Source organism: Balaenoptera borealis (assembly GCF_965194805.1).
Source record: "Balaenoptera borealis genome assembly, chromosome: 18".
NCBI classification, from domain to species: domain Eukaryota; kingdom Metazoa; phylum Chordata; class Mammalia; order Artiodactyla; family Balaenopteridae; genus Balaenoptera; species Balaenoptera borealis.
In genome coordinates, this window is record NC_138877.1 from 70,576,626 (window position 1) to 70,599,049 (window position 22,424).

General features: G+C 37.6%; 1 protein-coding gene across 3 annotated transcripts in view; it reads right to left on the reverse strand.

Annotated features, from left to right (window-relative positions):
• The window catches only part of FGF14 (fibroblast growth factor 14), a 622,683-nt gene that overhangs the window by 224,791 nt on the left and 375,468 nt on the right, over positions 1–22,424 (reverse strand). The window lies entirely within an intron of this gene.

Sequence of the window (22,424 nt, forward strand, 5' to 3'; positions counted from 1 at the left end):
CAACTCACCAGACCCTGGCAACCATTCTTCTACTCTGTTTCTATGAGTTTGACTTTCTTTGTTTTTTGTTTTCATGTTTTTTGTGGATTCCAAATATAAGTGATACCATGCAGTATGTCTTTCTGTGTCTGGCTTATTTCACTCAGCATAATCCCCTCCAGGTCCATCTATGTTGTCACAAATGGCAGAAGTTCTTTCTTCTTAAGGCTGAATAATATTCCATTGTGTATATATACCACATTTTCTTTATCCAAGTATCGATCCACAGCCCTTAGATAATGTTTCTGTACCTTGGTATTGTGAATAATGCTGCAATGAACATGGGAGTACAGATATCTCTTTGAGATAATGGTTTCATTTCCTTCAGATATATACCCAGAAGTGGGATTGCTGCATCAAGAGAGTAGATCTTAAAAGTTACTACCCTCCCAACACACACACAATGGTAGTTATGTAAAGTGACGGCAGTGTTAACTAACCTTATTGTAGTAATCATCTTGCAATATGTGTGCAAATCATTATGCTGTACACCTTAAACTTACATATGCTATATGCCTATAATAAAGCTGGAAAAAATAAAATTTAATTTTATTAAATAAAATTTTAAATAATATAAAATAAATAAAATTTCAAAATTTTAAAAAAGAAAGTAAGCTTAAAGGAATGCCTGAGAAATTATTTACTCTAGGAATGTAAGAGTTTGGTTAGTCAGCTTAACTCGAATTAATAGCTAACTAACCCCATCTTTGATTAAGAACACCAAGCATCAACACAATGCTGTAACGTTTAGTTCTTTGAAAAAGAGCACCAACTTAGCACTCGCGTAACATTCACTTGGTTTTTCTCTAGCAGAGCATCTCAGAGTGTGGCCGCGCGTTTCCTGCATCAAAGTCACATAGCGTGAAACTTAAGACTCATATTTCCAATGTTCATCCCAGACCTACTGAATCACATAGAATATCTGAGGATGGAATAGCCTCTTCTATTGAATGGGAACATCCAGAGGGATTTTTAATTACTCTCAGATAAGACTTGTACATATTAAGTTTGAGAACTGCTGTTCTATATTTTCCTTGGCTGTTTTCATGATGTTTCCCCTCCGACTATGCTGAAGTTAAAATGCGTGTCAATATCAGTTTCTGCAGTAGAGGCAAAGCATGATCATTTCAAGGTCATGCGGTGTGAACTTTTATGTTGTGTGGGAGGAACTTATTCCTTCTTGTGAATAACTCAAACTGCAAGAAAAACAATGGAACACTAGAAGTCAGTAAGTAAGCAAATCTGTTCTTTAAATGCTCTCCTTTCATAGCTTCTTCTAAATTAAGGTTGCTTCTTTAAGACCCTGAACATGGAATTGTTCATGTACCTGTGCTTTACCTTCTCTTGATACTGTCTTTGGGGGCGAGACCACGTCTTGGTCATGAAGTCTTTGGATTGCTTTTGAATCCTCTACAAAATTTATCATGTATCTATGTATCTTATGTAATCTTAGATACATTAAGGGCCCAATAAATACCTGCTGCCTAATTAGAAGGAGAGGAATCTGATAAATTAATGCTCTTGGGATAAGATGGGGTGATGCCTTGAGCACACAGGTGACAGAAGAGAACAACTTTTTCTGAATTTGAAGCTCACCTACGATTGTAGTGAAGATGGGTCACTGGGTCCATGATCAGACTGTGAGTTTGTGACTCTGCTAGCATTTTAAGATTTTTTTTAAATGACTGTCTGCATTTTATTAGCTAAGATTGATGACTTGGAGGGGAAACTCTCATTGATTGCATATTACAACCAACTTCTGTTATTCAAACAAGTGAAAGTGCAGCAATAAGTAGATAAATATTGTCTCAGAAATGAAGATGAATGAATATAAGTGAATAAAGGTGCAATTGTGATGTAATGGCTATGCCTAATTTATTAGGAGTGTTGTCATAAATCTGACAAGAAGTCTGAACAATGTTCCTTCAAATATTTTTTCCAACCTACCAAACTGTAGAATAACATTTTAACTGTCGGATGTACTAAACACTGTTTTCTTATAACAGCCATTGCACACATTTTTTTAAGATCTTTTTTTTAATTGGAGTATAGCTGCTTTAAAATGTTGTGTTAGTTTCTGCTGTACAGCAAAGTGAATCAGCCACACGTATACATATATCCCCTCTTCCTTGGATTTCCTTCCCATTTAGGTCACCGCAGAGCATTCAGTAGAGTTCCCTGTGCTCTACAGTCTGTTCTCATTAGTTATCTATTTTATACACAGTAGTGTATATATGTCAATCCCAATCTCCCAATCCATGCCACCACCCTCTTTCCCCCCTTGGTAACACCATACACAAAAATAAACTCAAAATGGATTAAAGACCTAAATGTAAGGCTGGACACTATAAAGCTCTTAGAGGAAAACATAGGCAAAATGCTCTTTGACATAAATCGCAGTAAGATCTTTTTTGACCCACCTCCTAGAGTAATAAAAATAAAAACAAAAATTAACAAATGGAACCTAATGAAACCTAAAAGCTTTTCACAGCAAAGGAAACCATAAACAAAACAAAAAGACAATTGGAGAAAATATATGCAAACAAAGCAACTGACTAGGGATTAATGGGAGAAAATACATGCAAACAAGGCAACTGACTAGGGATTAATCTCCAAAATATACAAACAGCTCATGCAGCTCAGTAACAAAGAAACAAACAACCCAATGAAAAAGTGGGCAGAAGACCTAAATAGACATTTTACCAAAGAAGACGTACAGATGGCCAACAAACACATGAAAAGATGCTCAACATCACTAATTATTAGAAAAATGCAAATCAAAACTACAATGAGGTATTCCCTCACACTGGTCAGAATGGCCATCATCAAAAAATCTACAAACAATAAATGCTGGAGAGGGTGTGCAGAAAAGGGAACCCTCTTACACTCTTGGTGGGAATGTAAACTGATACAGCCACTATGGAGAACAGTATGGAGGTTCCTTAAAAAACTAAAAATAGAACTACCATATGACCCAACAATCCCACTCCTGGGCATATACCTGGAGAAAACCATAACTGAAAAACATACATGCACCCAATGTTCACTGCAGCTCTATTTACAATAGCCAGGACGTGGAAGCAACCTAAATTTCCATCAGCAGAGGAATGGATAAAGAAGATGTGGTGCATATATACAATGGAATATTACTCAGCCATAAGAAGGAATGAAACTGTGCCATTTGCAGAGACGTGGATGGACCTAGAGACTGTCATACAGAGTAAAGTAAGTCAGAAAGAGAAAAACAAATATCGTATATTAACACATATATGTGGAATCTAGAAAAATGGTATAGATGAACTTATTTAAGATCTGAAAACAAAATCTTGATGAAGGCCTCACAGCTTAAGCTTTCTAGTAATTTATACTTAAGAATACCCCAAAGGCAAAAGAGTCAGAGCATACAGCTGCTAAATGAAGTTCCCTGCCACCCCGCTCCTTTATCTCTCTTCTCATTCATTCTTTAATCATTCATTCATTCATTCCATTAGCAGACTTTTTAGGATCTGAGCATTGTTTGAGCTGAACAGAGCTGGGAATTTGGAAGTGGTAATGGGAAGTGTACTTTCAGGAAATGGATTTCTAAAGCCAAGTTGCTTTACATCCACACTTTCCACTGAGGATCCCCTTGGTCTGGACAAAAGAGAAGGACATACCTAGAATTAAGTTACCATAGAACTCACCACCTGACAGGTAAAAGAACTGCTGATGGAAGAGAGGGTGGAGGATATTTGGCCAAAGGGCTCCATGTTTGGAGACATTCGTGGATCCTCCTTTGTAAACAGATGGACTGGGTCGGTCTTTTTAACTACATTTACCCAATACTTGGCTCATAGTTGGCACTTATAAAGTATTGGTAAGTTAATAATAACAAATTTATCTGGTCCTGTGACTCTGGCTGAAGGATAAGAAATGGTATAGCTTAGTGTTCCTGGCTGCCCTCATTTGGACAGTCATCAGTAAATCCACTGCTTTGGAAGTTCTCTGGTGCTTTGTAAATATGCTTTTCCAACACAGCAAAGGAAGAGGAGTTCAGATCAGTCCTTTGCGGAATCCTAAGCAATCAGCTCATGGTACCTCCTCTTCATTCCTTATGCCACTACACACACTAAGTCCACATGACTTTTTATTACTATTTTTCACCCTAAATTAAACTCAAAACTGGCATATTTCCACCTATTTTAAATATTGGCTTATGTTAGTTTTTACATGGAAGATTTTCTGCCTGGAGTAGAAAAGCAGCATTCAATTAGGTACAAAGGAGAAAAAGGCACTGAGTTGTGATAACTGGGAAATGAAGTAGGGTTTGGGCAGAAGGTTGTTCCTTTGTCCTAGAGCACAAAGCACCCCACATCCTGGGAAAGAGTGACCTCAAAGGGCCAAAATGGAGCATTCTGTTTTTTCATTGTTCATCATGTTACAGTCATTGTTATGGGTACTCTTTCTTCTGGTTTTATTGTTATTTGCCTCATAACAATCTCTTAATCTTCCTTGACTGTCTTTTGTTCAAAAGACAAAATAAGTGTCATATAACAGCTTTTTCTAATTGGCTCCATTGGCTGTCAGTTCTAGGGGACCACATTTGGGTCTCATATTTTGAAGATGAGGGAACCGAGGCTCACAGAAGCTACATATTTGTCAACTCTTAAGGCATGATACATGGGAGACACAGACCTTGAACTCAAATGCTTTCTTTCTATCTTCAGCACATCCAGAGAACATTTCTTCAATGCTACATGTTCCCAGTATATTTTTGAAAGTAATTCTCCCGTACACCCTGTATTTTACCCTGTGCCTATGGCCGTTTGTGCAAAAACATTTTTGAGATTCTCTTGTGATTTTCTCTACCTAGAGGATCCTCTGAGTGACATTTAAGGACTTGGCAATCAATCAAATATGCAGATATTTATAGGACATTCCATTCAAAAACAATAGAATATGCTTTCTTCTCAAGTGCTCATGGAACATTCTCCAGGATAGATCATATCTTGGGTCACAAATCAAGCCTTGGTAGATTTAAGAAAATTGAAATCGTACCAAGTATCTTTTCTAACCACAACGCTATGAGACTAGATATCAATTACAGGAAAAAATGTGTAAAAAATACAAACACATGGAGGCTAAACAATCCACTACTAAATAACCAAGAGATCATTGAAGAAATCAAAGAGGAAGTCAAAAATTACCTAGAAACAAATGACAATGAAAGCATGATGACCCAAAACCTATGGGATGCAGGAAAAGCAGTTCTAAGAGGGAAGTTTATAGCAATACAATCCTACCTCAAGAAACAAGAAACATCTCAGATAAACAACCTAACCTTACACCTAAAGCAATTAGAGAAATAACAAAAAACCCCTGAAGTTAGCAGAAGGAAAGAAATCATAATGATCAGATGAGAAATAAATGAAAAAGAAATGAAGGAAACAGTAGCAAAGATCAATAAAACTAAAAGCTAGTTCTTTGAGAAGATAAACAAAATTGATCAACCACTAGCCAGACTCATCAAAAAAAAAAAAAGGGAGAAGACTCAAATCAACATAATTAGAAATGAAAAAGGAGAAGTAACAACTGACACTGCAGAAATACAAAGGATCATGAGAAATTACTATGAGCAACTCTATGCCAATAAAATGGACAACCTGGAAGAAATGGACAAATTCTTAGAAAAGCACAACCTTCTGAAACTGAACCAGGAAGAAATAGAAAATATAAACAGACCAATCGCAAGCATTGAAGTTGAGACTATGATTAAAAATCTTCCAACAAACAAAGCCCTGGACCAGATGGCTTCACAGGCGAATTCTATCAAACATTTACAGAAGAGCTAACACATATCTTTCTCAAACTCTCTTAAAATATAGCAGAGGGAGGAACACAAACTCATTCTACGAGGCAACCATCACCCTGATACCAAAACCAGACAAAGATGCCACAAAGAAAGAAAACTACAGGCCAATATCACTGATGAACATAGATGCAAAAATCCTCAACAAAATACTAGCAAACAGAATCCAACAGCACATTAAAAGGATCATACACCATGATCAAGTGGCGTTTATCCCAGGAATGCAAGGATTCTTCAATATATGCAAATCAATCAATGTGATACACCATATTAACAAATTGAAGGAGAAAAACCATATGATCATCTCAATGGATGCAGAAAAAGCTTTTGACAAAATTCAACACCCATTTATGTTAAAAACTCTCCAGAAAGTGGGCATAGAGGGAAACTACCTCAACATGATAAAGGCCATATATGACAAACCCACAGCCAACATTGTTCTCAATGGTGAAAAGCTGAAACCATTTCCTCTAAGATCAGGAACAAGACAAGGTTGCCCACTCTCACCACTATTATTCAACATAGTTTGGGAAGTTTTAGCCACAGCAATCAGAGAAGAAAAAGAAATAAAATGAACCAAAATTGGAAAAGAAGAAGTAAAACTGTCACTGTTTGCAGATGACATGATACTATACATAGAGAATCCTAAAGCTGCTACTAGAAAACTACTAGAGCTAATCAATGAATTTGGTAAAATAACAGGATACAAAATTAATGCACAGAAATCTCTTGCATTCCTATATACTAAAGATGAAAAATCTGAAAGAGAAATTAAGGAAACACTCCCATTTACCACTGCAACAAAAAAAATAAAATACCTAGGAATAAACCTACCTACGGAGACAAAAGACCTGTATGCAGAAAACTATAAGACACTGATAAAAGAAATTAAAGATGATACAAACAGATGGAGAGATATACCATGTTCTTGGATTGGAAGAATCATCATTGTGAAAATGACTATACTACTCAAAGCAATCTACAGATTCAATGCAATCCCTATCAAACTACCAATGGCATTTTTCATAGAACTAGAACAAAAATTTTCACAATTTGTATGGAAACACAAAAGACCCCGAATAGCCAAAGCAATCTTGAGAAAGAAAAATGGAGGTGGAAGAATCAGGCGCCCGGACTTCAGACTATACTACAAAGCTACAGTAATCAAGACAGTATGGTACTGGCAGAAAAACAGAAATATAGATCAATGGAACAGGATAGAAAGCCCAGAGGTAAACCCATGCACATATGGTCACTTTATTTTTTTTTTAAAGGAGGCAAGAATATACAATGGAGAAAAGACAACCTCTTCAATAAGTGGTGCTGGGAAAACTGGACAGCTACATGTAAAAGAATACCATACACAAAAATAAACTCAAAATGGATTAAAGACCTAAATGTAAGGCCAGATATTATAAAACTCTTAGAGGAAAACATAGGCAGAACACTCTATGACATAAATCACAGCAAGATCCTTTTTGACCCACCTCCTAGAGAAATGGTAATAAAAAGAAAAAATAAACAAATGGGACCTAATGAAACTTAAAAGCTTCTGCACAGCCAAGGAAACCATAAACAAGATGAAAAGACAACCCTCAGAATGGGAGAAAATATTTGCAAATGAAGCAACTGACAGAGGATTAATCTTCAAAATATACAGATCATGCAGCTCAATATCAAAAAAACAAACAACCCAACCCAAAAATGGGCAGAAGACCAAAATAGACATTTCTCCAAAGAAGATATACACATTGTCAACAAACACATGAAAGGATGCTAAACATCACTAATCATTAGAGAAATGCAAATCAAAGCTACAATGAGGTATCACCTCACACCAGTCAGAATGGCTATCACCAAAAACTCTACAAACAATAAATGCTGGAGAGGGTGTGCAGAAAAAGGAACCCTCTTGTACTGTTGGTGGGAATGTAAATTGATACAGCCACTATTGAGAACAGTATGGAGGTTCCTTAAAAAACTAAAAATAGAAATACCATACAACCCAGCAATCCCACTACTGGGCATATACCCTGAGAAAACCATAATTCAAAATGATACATGCACCCCAATGTTCATTGCAGGTCTATTTACAATAGCCAGGACTTGGAAGCAACCTAAGTGTCCATCAACAGATGAATGGATAAAGAAGATTTGGCACATATGTACAATGGAATATTACTCAGCCATAAAAAGAAACGAAATTGATTTATTTGTAGTGAGGTGGATGGACCTAGATTCTGTCATACAGAGTGAAGTAAGTCAGACAGAGAAAAACAAATACCATATGCTAACACATATATATGGAATCTAAAAAAAAAAAAAAAGGTTCTGAAGAACCTAGGGGCAGGACAGGAATAAAGACGCAGCAGATGTAGAGAATGGACTTGAGGACATGGGGAGGGGGAAGGTTAAGCTGGAATGAAGTGAGAGAGTAGCATGGACATATATACACTACTAAATGTAAAACAGATAGATAGTGGGAAGCAGCCGCATAGCACAGGGAGATCAGCTCGGTGCTTTGTGACCACCTAGAGGGGTGGGATAGGGAAGGTGGGAGGGAATTGCAAGAAGGAGGGGATATGCGGATATATGTATATGTATAGCTGATTCACTTTGTTATAAAGCAGAAACTAACACAGCATTGTAAAGCAATTATACTGCAATAAAGATGTTAAAAAAAAAAAATGGTAGCCCATTACTGAAAGGAAGACAGCATGATCTAATACAGAAGCTATCAATGACCCCAAGCTTGTAGTTCATAGTGTTCAATAGATGTGGCATATCGTTATGCTTTGTTGAAAATTTTTAAATTGCACACAGCATCACCATGAGCCTGCAGTGGCAACCTGGGATCCCTCAGTGCATAGTTTGGGAACCTTGAGTATAATCGTTATACTTCATGTAAGGTATTTTACATAAATAACTTTATAATCTTTTCTACTCCCAGTTAAGGTTTATATTTAATCTATTTATAGAAACACAGTTAATACAGAAGGGTATATAAATCATGAATATACAGCTAGAAAGTGAACAGACCCATGTAACCTCCACCATGAGAGTCCCTCAGGCTCCATTTCCCGTCACAGCCCCCATCCGTCAAGGTAATCGCTATCCTCAGCCGCAACACCATAGGTGAGATTTGCCTGTTTATGAATATATAGTGCTTTTTTGAAACACAGCCATCTGGGAGTTTCAGTGAAGTGTATTTATGGCTCCTTCTCCATCATCTTTCCCAACTCTCCCACACTGTGAAGTCGCTCTGAAGATTGATCCCAAGTTGGTCTAAAGGCTCAGGAATGGACTTGTTACCTGAACCCAAGCCAATCACCCCACCCCCTGGCCAAAGGAGGGGGGGCAAGTGACCTAAGATGACCAATCAGAGAGAAGTCCCCGAATTTTCTTTCCTCTTTCTCTCCTTCCTTCCTTCCTGTCTTTTTTTTCTCTCCTTCCCTTTCCTTTTCCCTCTTTTACCGATGACACTTTCTCTGCTTCAGCTGGACAAGGAAGGCGGTGACTGTAGGACTGTTGAGAGCAAACCTGCACTGAACTAGCCTTGGAGAAGCGTCAGCGTCACACAGGCAGATGGGAGAAAACAAACGAAAATACAGAAACAACACATGCTCCCGGTATCATCTTACAGCCACTGAGTCATGACTGCACTTTATGTAAACCCATCAATTCTGATTTTGTATAAGTGAATTTGAGTTTACTTCAACCTAAATACTTATCGAATCATAAGATCAGCTAAATATCAACGAGCTGGAAACTTCGGTCATAGAAAACAACCCAGTTCCCAGGGTGGAAAAACTAGAATAGAATTTTCCCAACAGGAAAGAAAATGCTAGTGAACTAAAATTTCCATTTGAAAGAAAAATCAGTTAAGCCAGTTTTTGCTATAATTACATTATATTTCTAGGGCTCAATTACTAACCCTCCACTCATGCCTCTTGCAACAGAAGGAGACTTAAGCATGTTAACCAAAATGGGGGTGCTTTCTGATGGGTTTAAATTATTCTGTTCAGTAAAATCGTCCATCCGCAATAGACAAGTCTCCTCTTTTAATAGAGTTGCCTTTTCAAAGAAAAAACCCCTTGCTGTCCTTATCTTGCTACTGAAGTTTCCGCTGACCTGTAATCTGTGTAGAACGGGGATATCTGATGTGGCATTTTCTTGACATTTCTATCCTACTAATCACACTCTTTAATTGTCTCTGCCTCATCTGCATAGTAGAACGGACGTCCCGGCCTAGTTTCTGATTTTAATCATAATTCCATGGAGCCAGAAGTGTTACTAAACAGCATTCGGAAAACACTGTTATCAGAGGCATTTTCCCAATGCTTTGAAAGGCCAAAGCAAACTATATTTTTCTTTAAAAAAAGAAAAAAATGAGGGCATTTGCATATGTGGCAAAAATAAAGGGATGGCTTTTCAATTAAATACCAAATGGGCTTTCTAAGCCTTAAAATAGGATAAGTGCAAAACGAGACCAGGATGTACCTCTTAAATTACTGAGCTGATAACATCATCTGAAGTCATTAGGCATTTGCAGAAAACAATGATGAGTCTAGTAAAACGTCAGCTCTACTTTCAGAGGATCCCTGTTGGATGAATTGCCTCTCGCGGGCCACTAAAGGCCACTGTGGTCCCAGAAGGAAGACAGCACCCCTAATGGATGAGCCCTCCCTGGAGGAGTAGGATTCACTCCCCTCCCCCCCCCCACAGGCCAGCTCTTGCTATGGATCGCACCACACCTGCTGCGAAGTGACGTGGAGGCTTTCTTGGAGGAATGGCCACTGTGTGCTGGAATTCTAAACAGAAGAATCAGAGCAGAGAGCTGAAGGACAGGACCGGTAGCCAAGGTAGCAGCCATGAACAAACCCCCATGTAAGGAAATGTGTCACCTTAAACCGTGTTTTTTGAGCAAAGAATAAAGAGAAGGCACGACCAGCAATTAGGAATCGTGGTAGGGTTAGGACCGTGAACTCCCCAGACAGACCTCCTAGTCCAAATCCTGCTGGAACAATCGCTAGCTGTATGACCTTCAAGGAGTTACTGGACTATTCTGTGGTTCCGTTTCCTTCAGTATAAAAATGGGGAAAAAAACAAGACCTATTTCTTGGGGTAGCTATGAGAATTCAACTAATATTTGTAAAGTACTTATAACACTTATTAAGCATCACACACATTTGGTAAAGAAATAGATTGGAAAGTAGGACTAACATTTACTGAGGCTGTTTACTGCAGTAGTACTCTTGTCTTGTTCCCACAAAGGGGAAGGGAATGAAACCGTGTTGAATTTATTTAGTAAAACAGGTATTTTACTTTGTCTGTCTCATTAAATTCCCTTGAAAAAATTTCAAAATAGGCATTATTAGCCCTAATTTACAGAAGAGAAAAATGAGGCACAGGGAGTGTAAGTAACTCTCCCCAGGGCCCTATGATCTGCATCCAGGTCTCTGTGGCCCCAAAATCTGAAGGGTTGTTTGTTTGTTTGTTTGTTTTTTCCATTGTACAACCTTATATCCAAAAGGTTGGAGTAAAATGGGGAAGGCCCGAAATTGAAATAGAAAGAGAATAAACAAAAGGAAGCAGACAAAGACAAATAATAAATAGGCTGAAGGCAAAAGAGGATGGTCTCTCATGTCTATTCTCACAAAGTTAGCACACCCCATGGAATAACAAAGAAAACCAGTTCTACGTAGAACTGGTTAATGATGAACAGGAGATGCCAAAAAAGAAAATGAGGCAAGAAGAGTACAGAAACTCGCTCTGATGACAATGCAAGGCCATTTACTGCATGCAAAGGGCAAAGTGGAACAAGAAAAAGCCTCAGACGTGCAGAGACGTCCAGATTCCCTTCTCAGCTGTCAGTCAACGTTTAATTGTTCGCTGCAGAGAAAGCAGCTGCCCTCCATCAGCAGTAAGTCAAGCAGTGGACTTTCTACTAACTAGAAGCGCCAAGACCTATGGTGTTATTGCTACTATTTATAAAGAATGAAAGGATTAACTATCTGCAAGTAATGCCAGCTCATTACTTTTGGCATTCTCCAGGGGAAAAAACAACCTGTTGTTCCATAAACAGATAAATGTGCAATAAAGTCTGATTTAATTAAATAAAATTGCAAAGGCAAGGTAACTACTTCCAACAATTTAGGTTACCTAAACAAAAACGTAGATAGAATAAAGGTTAGTATATTTATTTTGACTTCCATGGATTTAAGGGTTAGTTTTATAATATTACTCGTTAGAACAAAAATGACAAAAACCAGGGCTCAAAGACATTCTAAGGTTTTCTATTACAGGAGTGCTTTTAAAATCTCTGCTTATATGAGAATGTAAATGGAGTCTATTAAAAATGGAAAAATGATAAAATTTAAACTAGGGCATCATAATGATTTTAATAAACTTGCTATTGGAAAGCAATTGATAAGGGAATAATTTCCAGATGTGGATTCACACTTGATTTGTCAAGAAGTTTCAGAGCCTTAGAAGAAATGACTATTTTCTCAAAAACATCTCTATGGACTCCAAAATATTCAAATACATTTGTTGCAATGGATCTAGTCATTGTGTATAGAAAACTCCCCTCCCCTGTGAGTGCCAGCCTGCCATCAGGGGGGTAAACACATCAATACATAAACCTTAATGTGACAGCTAAGTTTCACAGCACAGGGCAGGACTCAGAAGGTATGGGGTAAAGACAAAAATGTTTTTGGAACAAACCTATTCAGGACATGTGACAGAGATGGAGAATTCAGGCAGAGCCTAACCCACACTCTAGTAAAGCAAGCACTGCAGGGGCTGTAGGTTTGAGAAAGATCAGAGGATGAAAACCATAGGAGAGAACATTGTGATAATGAAAAAGATAAACTCAAAATCATACTGGGGTGGGGAGAGGGAATACAAACCATTGATTCTTAAGCTTACTTCAAGATAGGGTTTTAGGGCTCCATTGAAAATTAGGAAGGCTCCTTAAAAGAATAACAAAGTCCTCTGACTCTTGGCCAAATGGGCAAGAAGGACAGACAAATTGGCTCCACCATTAGGAACAGTAGCAAGAGGGAGGCTGATGAAAGGCATCAGGCCAATTAGCAATGCCAACCTTTGAAGGAACCCACCTTGAGTCCCACAGACTTAGCTACCATGGTCAGTTGTACACACTATTTGGGGAATCTCAGGAAAGAAAAGATGGTTGGGAAGGAGACAGAGTGGCCTCAGGTATAAACAAGCCTCCTTAGTGTCCAGTATAGTCACTGGATAAAAGATGGGTAGCAACCACCACATTTCTCTAATTTTACCAATTAACAGGGTGACTATAAAGTCTGGCATTCAGAGAGAACCCTTTAGAGAACTGTTGCTGGTAATAATTATGGTAGAACAAGAGATAGAAACAAACTAGTCTAACTCTTCTAATTCCAATGCTAATTTGATACACTTTTGCTCTATCACAGTTACAGAACACATCAAATATATATTTCTAATTAATACACAGTTTGCAAATTGTGTCTTTCCATTTTACACAGCAGGTTTTGATCTAAGAGTATTTGTTTCCAAAATTAAATTCACCCTCAAAATATTAAGGTTTGGCACTACAAAATCTTCAAAAATGTGCCACAGTGTAAGCTAGCATTACAAAAGAGAATTTCCATCAAGGCTTTGAATACTGCAATATGCTAAAATAAGAGTGTACTCACCTTGCCATCCTGCAAAGTGATGAATTAAAAGGCAACAGCTTTTATATGGATGTCTAACTTGTAGAATATTCTCTAAAAATAGATCACAACAATTCATACATTATCTAAAAGTGCAAATTTGCATTTTAAACATGTTTGGGAGCTAGACATGCTAGATCTCAGAGAAACCTAAGGAATGTGTTATAGAAACAAAAATCCCTATTACTCATGTTACTAGAGATACGCTATGAATATAGCTGGCCTACTCTGTCCCAGAGAAGAGAAAGAAAAACTGGAAAAATAAAACCTTACTTACTGTCTGATTTAAACATCCTATTTTGGGTAAATCTGCAGAAGGCTCTTAAGTTATTTCACCCAAGTCAATCTTCTAGCAAGTAGATGGAAAAAACTGGAAAGAATGTTTTCATGTACAAACCCATATTACCTAAGAGATGTGATACACCTGACTTGCTCAGATGCAGTAATGCTATGTAGAAGCTCCTCTCTGCATGAACCGTCTACCTAAAAATTATGGATACAATCAACTTAGATGCCCACATGAAAGCATATCATTTGAGTAGTACCAACAGCTGATATGAGTGGATGTTGTATGGTAGCTCTTTGGAATTATAAATAAATGACCTGATCAAGAGCCTTTGAGAACTAACTTGTTAGAATGTAGATAAACTTTTGTGCAGCTACTTACTACCCAGAATCATTTGTATTCCCATATCCCTCCAAACCAGCGCCATCATTCAGTATTCCTGTCAAAGGAATTAACCCATGCACAAGGGTTAGTTCGATATCCTTACACCAGAATTATAAAAGATTCCACTAAATATTGAAATATCTTTGCAACATCATTTTACAATTAAAATATTTCCAATAATGGGTCATTGTAATTCACACTTTTGGCCAGTTCTCAAACACTAATTGAAAACTAAATTTAAATACTTAAAAGTAAATATGGTTCTTATTAGGAATGAGATTATACAATCAGTAAGGAATCCAACCCCCCCTCCCCAGAAAAAGGTAAGAAAACATCTTCATGTTTTTGATTGTTAGCCCTGGATCCATCCAATAATGTAGAAATAGCAGGCCCGGTTGCTGCATTTTTCTGTGGTCAGTTTACAGTTTTCCTGCCCTTAGATTCTTCATTGGTTGGAATACATTATCTCTAGGACCCAAGGAGCTGACCCTCATATTGTCCACAGGTGTCCCTGAGGCAGCATTAACAGGAGAAATATTTCAAGAGATTCAAATCCAGAGCTGTGCTAAGCCATTTCTGGGCAGACATCAATTACCCAAAAAATAAGACAAAGACTTGTGCTTGGATAAAGATTGAGCCCTGCCACTGTGCACCTGTCCCACATGGACGCGGAAAGGCTCACCAGCTGTGAGAGAACTTGATGGCAGATGGCCACGCAGGTGATGGCATTTCCTGATGGTCTGGGTTCACTGCTTGGTCACAGAGGGTCGCCTATACTTTGAAGTCAGAGACATCTGAGTTCACTTATTATTGCCACTTCTTATTCCTGTGAACTCAGATAAATTACGTAGCTTCTCTTTTAGCCTGTTTATTCATCCATAGAATAGAGATAATATCATCCTCACGGCATTGCCGTGGGAATTAAGGGAAATAATGCATGTAAAGTAACAGGCCTCCCCAAATATGACTGCCTTTTATATTGATTTCATAAAAGGCCTGGGAAAGAAATCCCAAGATTGACATTGTGATGCTTTTCAGTTTTGTGTCTTAGCCATAAGTATTTCACACCTAAAATGCGCAAAAAATAATTGCATCTATAAGCCATTTTGTAGTCATAAATCTTCTAAGAACCAAGCTGAATTCAATCTATCATCTATTGCCACCTTGAACACTGAAAAAGATAGATAAAAAACTTTTTTTTTCATCTATCTAGTTCATGATTTCCACTCTCTTCAATAAGATGGGGAAATCCTGTGGAATTACTATTCTTTGAAAGTCATTCAGTTAAAAATAAATAAAATGGATATTACTAAAACTCATTTCCAACTGCAATTTTTAAGAATACTTGAAAAAGGGGTTAATTCAATTCTACAATATTTCATTATTATTTAACACTAACCAACATTATATTTTAAGTCCATCAGAATCACCAATTCCTATAAAATGTAGAACTCTTATGGGAGGGGGGCTATACAGGCAATTAGGATCTGTATTCCACAAAGATATACACATGAATTGAAAAACAAATCATGACAACTAAATTGTACTGAACACATGTCCATAAAATTTTAAAAAAGGAAGTATTTGGGGGGAAAACATGCCTGAGTTGTAAAAATATTACAATTACATCTATGAGGACAGCATCATAAAACCTGGATAATCTATAACAAGAAAAGTACAAAAATATTCTTAAAAATATAAATTTTTATAAAACTCAGTTGGGCTATGGATTAAAATCTGTGATTTTATAGATTAGGAAAGACAATACTTAAAATGTAAAAAAATAACTGTACCAATAAGCCATTTTATTAGTCATGAAGATATAAGAATTGATCACAAATTCAAGATCTTCAGCACAACAACAACAAAATTATCTCAGAAATTTGCTTTAAAAAAGTTTTTCTAGTTTCCATGTAAGCAGATCATCAGGTTACTTCTATTATCTTCCAAAAGGACCAACCTTGAATGGATACTTAAGCTATGGAGGGAGGTCCCAAAATGCTACCAATTTTTAAGTTAGCTTAATTAAGTAAATTGATCAAATTCCCAAGTGTACATGTGATTTCCATTTAGAAAAAGAAGAGTTATATTTATGTGTGTGTTGTATTATTTTCATAGAACTCATTCTCGTGTTAAATAACTTCTAGAAATTAAAAAGATTAACACTCATAAAAAATATCCCATGCACCATGTGTTAAGATGATTGCATTTCTAAAATGCAGAAAAATCCCATTATTTCAGTATCTTGTTGAGTTTCACTGAATCATCAGCATTAATCATAGATGACACATTGCTAATGCATTAGTGCTGTCCTTCATGGTGTGAGAACATCTACCAGGGAAATAGCTTTTCCTTTGTTGAAAAAAAAAAATCCATGATTCAGATGAAGAAACCGGAAAATACGTGTTTTTCATCTTCATCTCTGGCCCTTTTTGCAGCTCCAAATGACATCCTGCAAAATGCTATGCATGGTTTTTTGAACAGTTATTACTATTCAGGTCTATTTAAAAGTAGAATAAAATGGTATGCCAGCTTCCCTTTTTCTCCAAAGTTTTGTCAAAATGGCTGCTTATTCAGCTCTGCCATTTTCACCATTCCTGCCAAATCTGCAAGGATTCAGAAGACACTCAACTTCTACCCAAGCCCAGGGTCACATCCATGGTTCTTAGTGACTGATCCATATACACACAGAAGACAGACAAAGCAGAGAAAAATCCCATTTCAAGGTTAAGAAATTAATTTTGAGCCCCTCCCCCAGTCCCCACCTCCAAACTGTTAGGAAATTGTCAGCTCTACCTTCATAACATAACTAGGACTTCAACTGCTACAGCCTTAGTCCAAGCCATTATCACCTCCAGCTTAGGTTGCTGTAAAACATCCCTAACTATGACCCTAGTTCCACTCTTGTCACCTACAGGCTACAGTCTGACCTCCACATACTATCTTCTTTCTTTGAAAACATAATTCAGATGATATCACTCCTCTCTTAAAACTCCTGCAATAATTTTCCACCCCACTCAAGGTAAAAATGCCACATTCTTGCCCTGACCACCACTGTAGTCTCTTCTCCTAACAGTCTTCTAACCCCGATTCTGCTCCCAGCCCTCTGGTCTCCTTGCTCCTCTGCTCAAACACACCGAGGAGGCCCCTGCTTCAGGCAGCCTGCCTCTTCCTGCAACTCTTTCCCCCAAGATACCTGCATCTCTTGCGTCCTCACTTCCCTTAGGTCTCTACGCAAACATCACCTTATTGGAGACACTATTCCTGACAACCATATATGTAAAGTCTTTGTCTCATCTCTCTCTTCTCTCTTTCCTGCTTTAATTCTTTTTCATAGCAACTTTTAGCACTTAATTTTATTGATTTATCTTTTTATTAATTATTTTCATTTTCCCTCTACTAGAATCTTAGCCCCATGAGAGTGTGATTTCATCTGCTTTCTTTCCCCCCACATTTATCCTCAGCACCTAGAACAATGCTTTGCATGTGGATATTCGACAAATATTTGCTGCATTGACCCATGCAAATACATTTAGTCTATTTCTGTAAAAAGAAAATCTAAGAAGCTTTTAAATCTACTTTCATTAGTATTTTTAAGGCAAACTCGCCGTAGACATTACCCGAGTCACTGGTCAAGTGATCATCTCTTTCCATTAGACCATAGGGTCCATAAGGATAGGAATGAATTTTATCCTGTTTGTTGACATATTGCCAGTGCCTGCAACTGATCCTGGCACATCTGTTAAATGCTGAGCGTATCGCTGTGATTTAATTTCATTCCCACTCTAGAACCATAAACGAAATGCATACAAAACAATATTTCTTGAATAAGAAGCCATAAGCAAATTTCTTAGAGACACTTACATTTAGATGGGGAAATAAAGAAATTCAGATTTGGGAAGGTGAGAAGGATCCTGAGTCATTAGCAAAGACAGATGATGAGTAAGGGTCTTAGGTGGTTGTAGCAGAGGTGGAAACAAATGGTGATCAAATGAGAAGTTTGCCCTAGTATGAGGAGCAAAATAACTAAGAGGACAATGTAACTGCAGAGATGGCGACTATAGCCAGGAAGACACGTGGAGCAGTCAGTAAGCTGGGGCACAAGCTAGCGGAGGGTCAGTCAAAATAGCTCAGAAAGAAGAATTGAAGACAGGATGACTACTGCCATGGAGAACGCTCAACAAGCCGACATTTTCCAGTGGGTTCAATCCAGCCCAAATTAATGCTTTTTATCCACAGAGAGACAACTTCTACCTGAAGGCTTCATCCCCTGAGACAGAACTTTATTGCTGTTAAAAGCTGAACGTATCAGGTTGAATCTGACTTCCCAATGTCAGGGAATTTTTTTTTTTTTAATGTCTCTTAGCTTTTTTTTTTTTTAATTAATTAATTAATTTATGGCTGTGTTGGGTCTTCGTTTCTGTGTGAGGGCTTTCTCTAGTTGCGGCGAGCGGGGGCCACTCTTCATCGCGGTGCGCGGGTCTCTCACTGTCGTGGCCTCTCTTGTTGCGGAGCACAGGCTCCAGACGCGCAGGCTCAGTAGTTGTGGCTCACGGGCCCAGTTGCTCCGCGGCATGTGGGATCTTCCCAGACCAGGGCTCGAACCCGTGTCCCCTGCATTGGCAGGCGGATTCTCAACCACTGCGCCACCAGGGAAGACCAGGGAATTTTGGAATTTTACTGATTGCTGGAGAAATGCCTCTTGGATGATCCTTATCAGTCTTCTTTAGCCCTTTGATCCCTCTGATACTACATTGATTTAAAAAAGAATCTTTTGATAATCACTTTACTTCAAACAAACTTTTCCAAAGAGCTGTAGCTGCTTAAGAGGGTTAATAAGCTCTAAAATAATCAAGTAATTTACTGCCCTCTCTGGAATATATTGTTCTTTGTAAATTTCAGTGTATTAAATGTATAAAAGGTTGAAAATTTTTATGTATAATTATTAAAAGCTCCAATTTACAAAAATGTCATGTGAATTCTTATGTCTTCCAACTTATCTTCTGCTCACAAAACAATTATCCACTAGTTCTCATTTGTCTGAAAGATTATAGGGAATTCTGTGTATATTATAAAGAAGGGTGATGTACATTTGATTCCCTATATCAAAACATGTTTCCTTCCACTTAATAAATACTGGATTATTCTTAGTCAATTTCACAGTGGCCATTTCCTAAATCCATATGCAGGGGTAATTAACTGATGAAATTCTATGGTTATTCCATTAATAAATAAAGCTTTCATAGACCGTGTCATATATGCATGCATATATATTCTTTTGTGTGTGTGTGTGTGTGTGTATATATATATGTGTATATATATATATATACACACACACACACACACACATATAAAACTGATCCTGGCACATTTATTAAATATTGAGTGGCTAGCTGGGATAATATATATGGTAATATATTATATATAAATTAATAAATATGTTTAATTAATAAACATGTATTAGTCTTAAACTGCTTGGCAAACAGGTAAGCAAGCCTTAGAATTTTCCCCATGATAGCATTTATCAGCTTTAACTGGGTTTTCTCGTATGGAGGCTCCTGTAAGTGTTAATTAGATATCTCACTGAACCTATTGTTTTTTATCCTTTTGGATATCATCCTGAAGTTATTTCACTGAGAACTTCTAACTATAAATTCTTGCCAAGTTCTCTCTATTACTCCTCCCAAACACAAGCCAGATTTATTATAAGATTAATAAGTTATTCCCTAAGAAAGCTCTATCTCACAGTTTCTTCCAAATATTTTTTGTTGACTTTTAATTTGAGAATAAATTTCCAAAATCACAAGAGCTGTGGTGCTCATAAAATATTATGTCAAAGCTCAGAACATAAACAAGAAACACTCACTTGATTCCTGCCTGCTCTCCCTGAGCTAGCACCTTGATTCAGAGCTTTGTGGCACTGGCCTATGTGGTTACAAAAGGGCATGATTTTGAACAATAATTTAGGATGGAGGTTGTCAAAGCTCTTTTGTTTACTCCAGCTTCTGTTTTAATTAAATGCCCATTCATATCTATATCTAATTCTGTATCTACAACTCTATTGCCCACTTCAAACTCATTTGGCTTCTAAGAGTGATTGTACTTCAAGGGTGACGTGACCATGAGAACAAAAGGGTGACTGCCCTTTGCACTGCATTAGTGTGGGGCTCTGGGTGCCTGTACCGGATTGGCTGTGTATAGGTCTCCGGGCATGCTGACTTAGCAGCTAGGATGGTAGGAGCGGGAGAGGGGCAGCACCGTAAATTAACTACAAATAACATTATAACCAGAGAAAATGGTTACAGTCAAGCCTAGCTCTTTATGAGCTACATGATCTTATACTATTTTCAGAATCTCAGTTTTTCACATACAGCATTAAGATAAAACATACTTCACAAAGTTGTTACAATAATCCAGAAAAGTAACAAGTAAAGTCAGCAGGGCACCTAGCACAACTGAATCTGAATTTCAGGGAAAAGAAACAATACTAATGGACTCATATTAACACTAATGCCCTTCCTTAACCCTGCAATTACAAAACTTTGTATTGCCATCTTTCAGAGAGGTTAATTTCTCAGGATTAACCATATACCCAATATATATTTTTAAAGATAAATTTAAGATGCAAGCCCATACCATAAAATTCACCCACTTAAAGTATACAAATCAATGGTTATTAGTAATTCACAGAATTGTGTAACCATCACCACCCAAAACACAATATATTCTTAAATTTCTTTTGCAACAACCCGAAGGATGCCCCCTCCATGAGGAAATAGTCTGACAAAATCATAACGTAAAACTTTTATAATTCAACTGGCAATGACGATGTTAAAGAAGTTTGAGTTCAGTTGAATGGTTTCTAGATTAAGATGGCTACAGGGGCACAGAAACCAATTGAAATGTGTGACACTTGATTGGTTGCTGGATTAAACACAGAAAAGCCATGGGCTTCCTGTTTCTAATCTGACATATAAAGAGCTTAAAAGTTGTCACTCCCATCCTCACAATAAGGAAAAGCTAAACAAATTGAAAATCAACAACTTTTCTTAGTTCTGTCAGAGAATTGAGGTCACAAGTCAAACTGCTTCCCTGAGAACTGTAAAGACAGGTGGGTACAGAGAATCGTATCTTATCAGGAGCAGAAACCCAGAATCAGAAGCCCACAGATGGAACCAGTTCTGTAGAAACACTTAAAACGTAATTGATGAATTTCTGGAGGCTCATTGTGGACTTGCTTAAGAGTTAAACACTCAAACACTCTAGAAGGGGTGGGGGGCATACGTCACACTTTCTTGAATTTTATGTGGAGGAGTTCCACTAGGTTTTCAGAGAAAAATACCCTTGGGCTCCAAGCAGGGAGAGGTTACTCCAAAAGTAACCATTTTGAAATAGATCCAGGACCCTCTGTTCTCCATACCAAAGCCTGCCCTCTAAGCAAGCTATTTTACCACAGCCTAACTAATTTGGGTTTTACCAAATAACAACCAACGTGGAGGAAGGGAAATATCCAACTCCAGCCCCCTATGCTCTTCCCATGCCACTTACAGGGGAGGGGAGTTGCGAAGTAAAGGTCACAGGGCAGGGGCATAGGCTCACTAAACACTAAGTCCTAACCATAAGATTTTACAATGCTTCCTCTCCCTCTACACCTTACCATGGTAATAATAGGGCTTCTATACATAAAGAGGGGTTTACAGCTGAAAGAAGTACAATGTATTTAAGAAGTTTCTAGGGAAGTCCAATGACATGAGGGGAGACAAAAAAAAAAAAAAAATAGTAGGAAAAATTTAGCCCCTGACACCATAGTTACAACCTGAATCTTAGGTAGATGAACATAAAACCTCACATTAAAGAGCTACTTACTTAGTTCCTTTTACCTGATACATCATGTCTACTTTCAACAAAAATTACAGGCATGCTAAAGGGCAGTCTAAAAGACAAAGCAAGCATCAGAATAAGACTCAGATTTGACAGAGAACTAGGCATTATAAGACCAGGAATTTAAAATAACTGATTAAGAGCTTTAATGGAAAAAGTGGACGACATGCAAGCACAGATAGGAAATGTAAGTAGAGAGATGGAAACTCTAAGAAAGAATCAAAAGGAAATTGTCAGAAATTTTAAAAAAAGAAACTGAAACAAAAATGAA